Source organism: Ambystoma mexicanum, unplaced genomic scaffold (assembly GCF_040938575.1).
Source record: "Ambystoma mexicanum isolate Mex_15411 unplaced genomic scaffold, UKY_AmexF1_1 Mex_scaf34, whole genome shotgun sequence".
NCBI lineage: Eukaryota > Metazoa > Chordata > Amphibia > Caudata > Ambystomatidae > Ambystoma > Ambystoma mexicanum.
This window is the reverse complement of record NW_027182449.1, coordinates 617,587-622,910: the sequence shown is the minus strand read 5'-3', so window position 1 is coordinate 622,910 and position 5,324 is coordinate 617,587. Positions and strand designations below refer to the sequence as shown.

At 53.9% G+C, this 5,324-nt stretch overlaps 1 non-coding gene and 1 pseudogene across 1 annotated transcript; both read right to left on the bottom strand.

Annotated features, from left to right (window-relative positions):
* Positions 1 to 323: 323 nt before the first annotated feature.
* Positions 324 to 432, bottom strand: LOC138559058 (5S ribosomal RNA; annotated as a pseudogene).
* Positions 433 to 3,553: 3,121 nt separating this feature from the next.
* Positions 3,554 to 3,672, bottom strand: LOC138558399 (5S ribosomal RNA). The gene has a single exon (XR_011298549.1). It is a non-coding gene; the product is annotated as a 5S ribosomal RNA (ribosomal RNA).
* Between the last annotated feature and the right edge of the window lie 1,652 nt (positions 3,673 to 5,324).

Below are 5,324 nucleotides of genomic sequence, written 5' to 3'. Positions count from 1 at the left end.
TGCGCGTCCACTGGAGAGAAAACGGGGAGACGCTGGAGGTGCTTTGCCAGGGACACGAGTGGCCCTTTCTGGCTGCATCCACCCACCCGAGGCGGCAAGCTGCTGCCCTGGCTTCAGTCTCCTGCTGCTGCTGCTGCTGCTCCAAGTTAGTTTGGCGACAACGTGTCCGCCTCTGACGGGGCTCTGCATTGGAGCGAGGGCTGCTGTCTGCCCCTGTGCCTTTTTCACGCGCCGTGTTTGTTAAAATTAAAAGCGGAATGGAGGAAAAATGTAGTTCAAGACGGAGAAGACGAACGCCGCCTATCGGGCACAGAGTAGCAAAATGCCTACAGCACCTGGTATTCCCAGGCGGTCTCCCATCCAAGTACTAACCAGGCCCGACCCTGCTTAGCTTCCGAGATCGGGGGCATTCAGGGTGGTATGGCCGTAGGCGAAGAGTGCGCTGATTCCGAGCCTCTTGTGCTGTGTCGGCTCCTCCGACGTCCACTGCCCTCTTGCAAGGCTGAACGCTGTCCTCTGCAGTGTGCTTCTGCCCTTCTTTTTGCCTCAAGCTCAGGAGCCACAGCTGCCAGCTTGGAAAAGCAACGAGCAGCTCCATGCACCCACTTTTGAAATACCCACTTGCCTACTCATGTTTGCAAAGAAAGTGTCTGGAAATTCAGGCCAAGCCACACTTGCACTCACTCACCCAAGCATCCGTTCCTTACAAAACTTTAAAAAAAAACTCGGAAAGAAAGATGGAAATAAACACACACACAATTTTCCTGCTGGGGGCTCCTCGACGCTTTGGAAGGCAGAGGGTGATGTTGGTTGAGGCCCTTACCATCTCGGGCTGGTGGCCTACAAGTCCAGGAAAGAAGCAGGCCCAGTAACAGCAGCTGAGGCCCCCAGCCCAGCCCAGGCAGGCATCAGCTTAAGGCTGACTCTCTACCCCACTGCTGCCCCAAGTTGGTTTGGCAAAAGTTTGCAAAGAAGCTGCCCGTGAATTTACCTCAAGCCACACTAGCACTCACCCAGGCGTCAGTTCCTTACAAAAATAGAAAGCACCTCTAAAAAAAGAAGAAATAAACACACACACAATTTTCCTGCTGCGGTCTCCTCGACTCTTTGGAAGGCAGAGGGCGATGTTGGTTGAGGCCTTACCTTCTCAGGCTGGCGGCCTACAAGTCCAGGAAAGAAGCAGGCCCAGTAACAGCAACTGAGGCCCCCAGCCCAGCCACGCCTAGGCAGGCATCAGCGGAAGGCTGACTCTCTACCCCAGTGCTGCCCCAAGTTGTTTTGGCAAAAGTTTGCAAAGAAGCTGCCCGTAAATTTACCTCAAGCCACACTAGCACTCACCCAGGCGTCGGTTCCTTACAAAAATAGAAAGCATCTCTAAAAAAGAAGAAATAAACACACACACAATTTTCCTGCTGGGGACTCCTCGACTCTTTGGAAGGCAGAGGGCGATGTTGGTTGAGGCCCTTACTTTCTCCGGCTGGTGGCCTACAAGTCCAGGAAAGAAGCAGGCCCAGTAACAGCAGCTGAGGCCCCCAGCCCAGCCACGCCTAGGCAGGCATCAGCAGAAGGCTGACTCTCTACCCCACTGCTGCCCCAAGTTGGTTTGGCAAAAGTTTGCAAAGAAGATGCCTGTAAATTTAACTCACGCCACACTAGCACTCACCCAGGCGTCAGTTCCTTACAAAAATAGAAAGCACCTCTAAAAAAAGAAGAAATAAACACACACACAATTTTCCTGCTGCGGTCTCCTCGACTCTTTGGAAGGCAGAGGGCGATGTTGGTTGAGGCCTTACCTTCTCAGGCTGGCGGCCTACAAGTCCAGGAAAGAAGCAGGCCCAGTAACAGCAACTGAGGCCCCCAGCCCAGCCACGCCTAGGCAGGCATCAGCGGAAGGCTGACTCTCTACCCCAGTGCTGCCCCAAGTTGGTTTGGCAAAAGTTTGCAAAGAAGCTGCCCGTAAATTTACCTCAAGCCACACTAGCACTCACCCAGGCGTCGGTTCCTTACAAAAATAGAAAGCATCTCTAAAAAAAGAAGAAATACACACACACAATTTTCCTGCTGGGGACACCTCGACTCTTTGGAAGGCAGAGGGCGATGTTGGTTGAGGCCCTTACCTTCTCGGGCTGGTGGCCTACAAGTCCAGGAAAGAAGCAGGCCCAGTAACAGCAGCTGAGGCCCCCAGACCAGCCCAGCCCAGGCAGGCATCAGCAGAAGGCTGACTCTCTACCCCACTGCTGCTCCAAGTTGGTTTGGCAAAAGTTTGCAAAGAAGATGCCTGTAAATTTAGCTCACGCCACACTAGCACTCACCCAGGCGTCGTTTCCTTACAAAAATAGAAAGCATCTCTAAAAAAGAAGAAATAAACACACACACAATTTTCCTGCTGGGGACTCCTCGACTCTTTGGAAGGCAGAGGGCGATGTTGGTTGAGGCCCTTACTTTCTCCGGCTGGTGGCCTACAAGTCCAGGAAAGAAGCAGGCCCAGTAACAGCAGCTGAGGCCCCCAGCCCAGCCACGCCTAGGCAGGCATCAGCAGAAGGCTGACTCTCTACCCCACTGCTGCCCCAAGTTGGTTTGGCAAAAGTTTGCAAAGAAGCTGCCCGTGAATTTACCTCAAGCCACACTAGCACTCATCCAGGCGTCAGTTCCTTGCAAAAATAGAAAGCACCTCTAAAAAAAGAAGAAATAAACACACACACAATTTTCCTGCTGCGGTCTCCTCGACTCCTTAGAAGGCGGAGGGCAACCTTCGCCGCTGGTGGCCTTCACATGCAGGAAAGAAGCACACCCAGGAACAGCAGCTGAGGCTCCCAGCCCAGGCAGGCTTCAGCTGAAGGCCGACTTGGGAAGCACTGAGGCCAGACCCTGGGCTCCTGGGTCCCTCGGCTGAAGGCTCGAGGCCAGACCCCTTGGCTCCTGTGTCCCTTGGCTGAAGGCTCGACCAGTGCTCGACCAGGCTCGATCAGGCGAGATATTAGGTAGCATGGGGCCCAGCTGGGACTTCTAGGAAGCTTAGGGTGACGGCCGCTTCTGCCCCATCATCCAGAGGCCTGGCTATGGAGAGGCATGATGTGGCCTCCCTCCCTTCCTGCCTCTTGTAGGCACTTCTCCCCCGTGAGCACTTCCCGCTCCAGGTGTCCCCTTGTCTCCCAGGGTGCACTCTTCCTCTAGAGCCCACATATGCAGATGAGGCCCATCCACTTGCCTCCCCTAGCTGTAGGGGGCCTTGCGCGTCCACTGGAGAGAAAACGGGGAGACGCTGGAGGTGCTTTGCCAGGGACACGAGTGGCCCTTTCTGGCTGCATCCACCCACCCGAGGCGGCAAGCTGCTGCCCTGGCTTCAGTCTCCTGCTGCTGCTGCTGCTGCTCCAAGTTAGTTTGGCGACAACGTGTCCGCCTCTGACGGGGCTCTGCATTGGAGCGAGGGCTGCTGTCTGCCCCTGTGCCTTTTTCACGCGCCGTGTTTGTTAAAATTAAAAGCGGAATGGAGGAAAAATGTAGTTCAAGACGGAGAAGACGAACGCCGCCTATCGGGCACAGAGTAGCAAAATGCCTACAGCACCTGGTATTCCCAGGCGGTCTCCCATCCAAGTACTAACCAGGCCCGACCCTGCTTAGCTTCCGAGATCGGACGAGATCGGGCGCATTCAGGGTGGTATGGCCGTAGGCGAAGAGTGCGCCGATTCCGAGCCTCTTGTGCTGTGTCGGCTCCTCCGACGTCCACTGCCCTCTTGCAAGGCTGAACGCTGTCCTCTGCAGTGTGCTTCTGCCCTTCTTTTTGCCTCAAGCTCAGGAGCCACAGCTGCCAGCTTGGAAAAGCAACGAGCAGCTCCATGCACCCACTTTTGAAATACCCACTTGCCTACTCATGTTTGCAAAGAAAGTGTCTGTAAATTCAGGCCAAGCCACACTTGCACTCACTCACCCAAGCATCCGTTCCTTACAAAACTTTAAAAAAAAACTCGGAAAGAAAGATGGAAATAAACACACACACAATTTTCCTGCTGGGGGCTCCTCGACGCTTTGGAAGGCAGAGGGTGATGTTGGTTGAGGCCCTTACCATCTCGGGCTGGTGGCCTCCAAGTCCAGGAAAGAAGCAGGCCCAGTAACAGCAGCTGAGGCCCCCAGCCCAGCCCAGGCAGGCATCAGCTTAAGGCTGACTCTCTACCCCACTGCTGCCCCAAGTTGGTTTGGCAAAAGTTTGCAAAGAAGCTGCCCGTGAATTTACCTCAAGCCACACTAGCACTCACCCAGGCGTCAGTTCCTTACAAAAATAGAAAGCACCTCTAAAAAAAGAAGAAATAAACACACACACAATTTTCCTGCTGCGGTCTCCTCGACTCTTTGGAAGGCAGAGGGCGATGTTGGTTGAGGCCTTACCTTCTCAGGCTGGCGGCCTACAAGTCCAGGAAAGAAGCAGGCCCAGTAACAGCAACTGAGGCCCCCAGCCCAGCCACGCCTAGGCAGGCATCAGCGGAAGGCTGACTCTCTACCCCAGTGCTGCCCCAAGTTGTTTTGGCAAAAGTTTGCAAAGAAGCTGCCCGTAAATTTACCTCAAGCCACACTAGCACTCACCCAGGCGTCGGTTCCTTACAAAAATAGAAAGCATCTCTAAAAAAGAAGAAATAAACACACACACAATTTTCCTGCTGGGGACTCCTCGACTCTTTGGAAGGCAGAGGGCGATGTTGGTTGAGGCCCTTACTTTCTCCGGCTGGTGGCCTACAAGTCCAGGAAAGAAGCAGGCCCAGTAACAGCAGCTGAGGCCCCCAGCCCAGCCACGCCTAGGCAGGCATCAGCAGAAGGCTGACTCTCTACCCCACTGCTGCCCCAAGTTGGTTTGGCAAAAGTTTGCAAAGAAGATGCCTGTAAATTTAACTCACGCCACACTAGCACTCACCCAGGCGTCAGTTCCTTACAAAAATAGAAAGCACCTCTAAAAAAAGAAGAAATAAACACACACACAATTTTCCTGCTGCGGTCTCCTCGACTCTTTGGAAGGCAGAGGGCGATGTTGGTTGAGGCCTTACCTTCTCAGGCTGGCGGCCTACAAGTCCAGGAAAGAAGCAGGCCCAGTAACAGCAACTGAGGCCCCCAGCCCAGCCACGCCTAGGCAGGCATCAGCGGAAGGCTGACTCTCTACCCCAGTGCTGCCCCAAGTTGGTTTGGCAAAAGTTTGCAAAGAAGCTGCCCGTAAATTTACCTCAAGCCACACTAGCACTCACCCAGGCGTCGGTTCCTTACAAAAATAGAAAGCATCTCTAAAAAAAGAAGAAATACACACACACAATTTTCCTGCTGGGAACACCTCGACTCTTTGG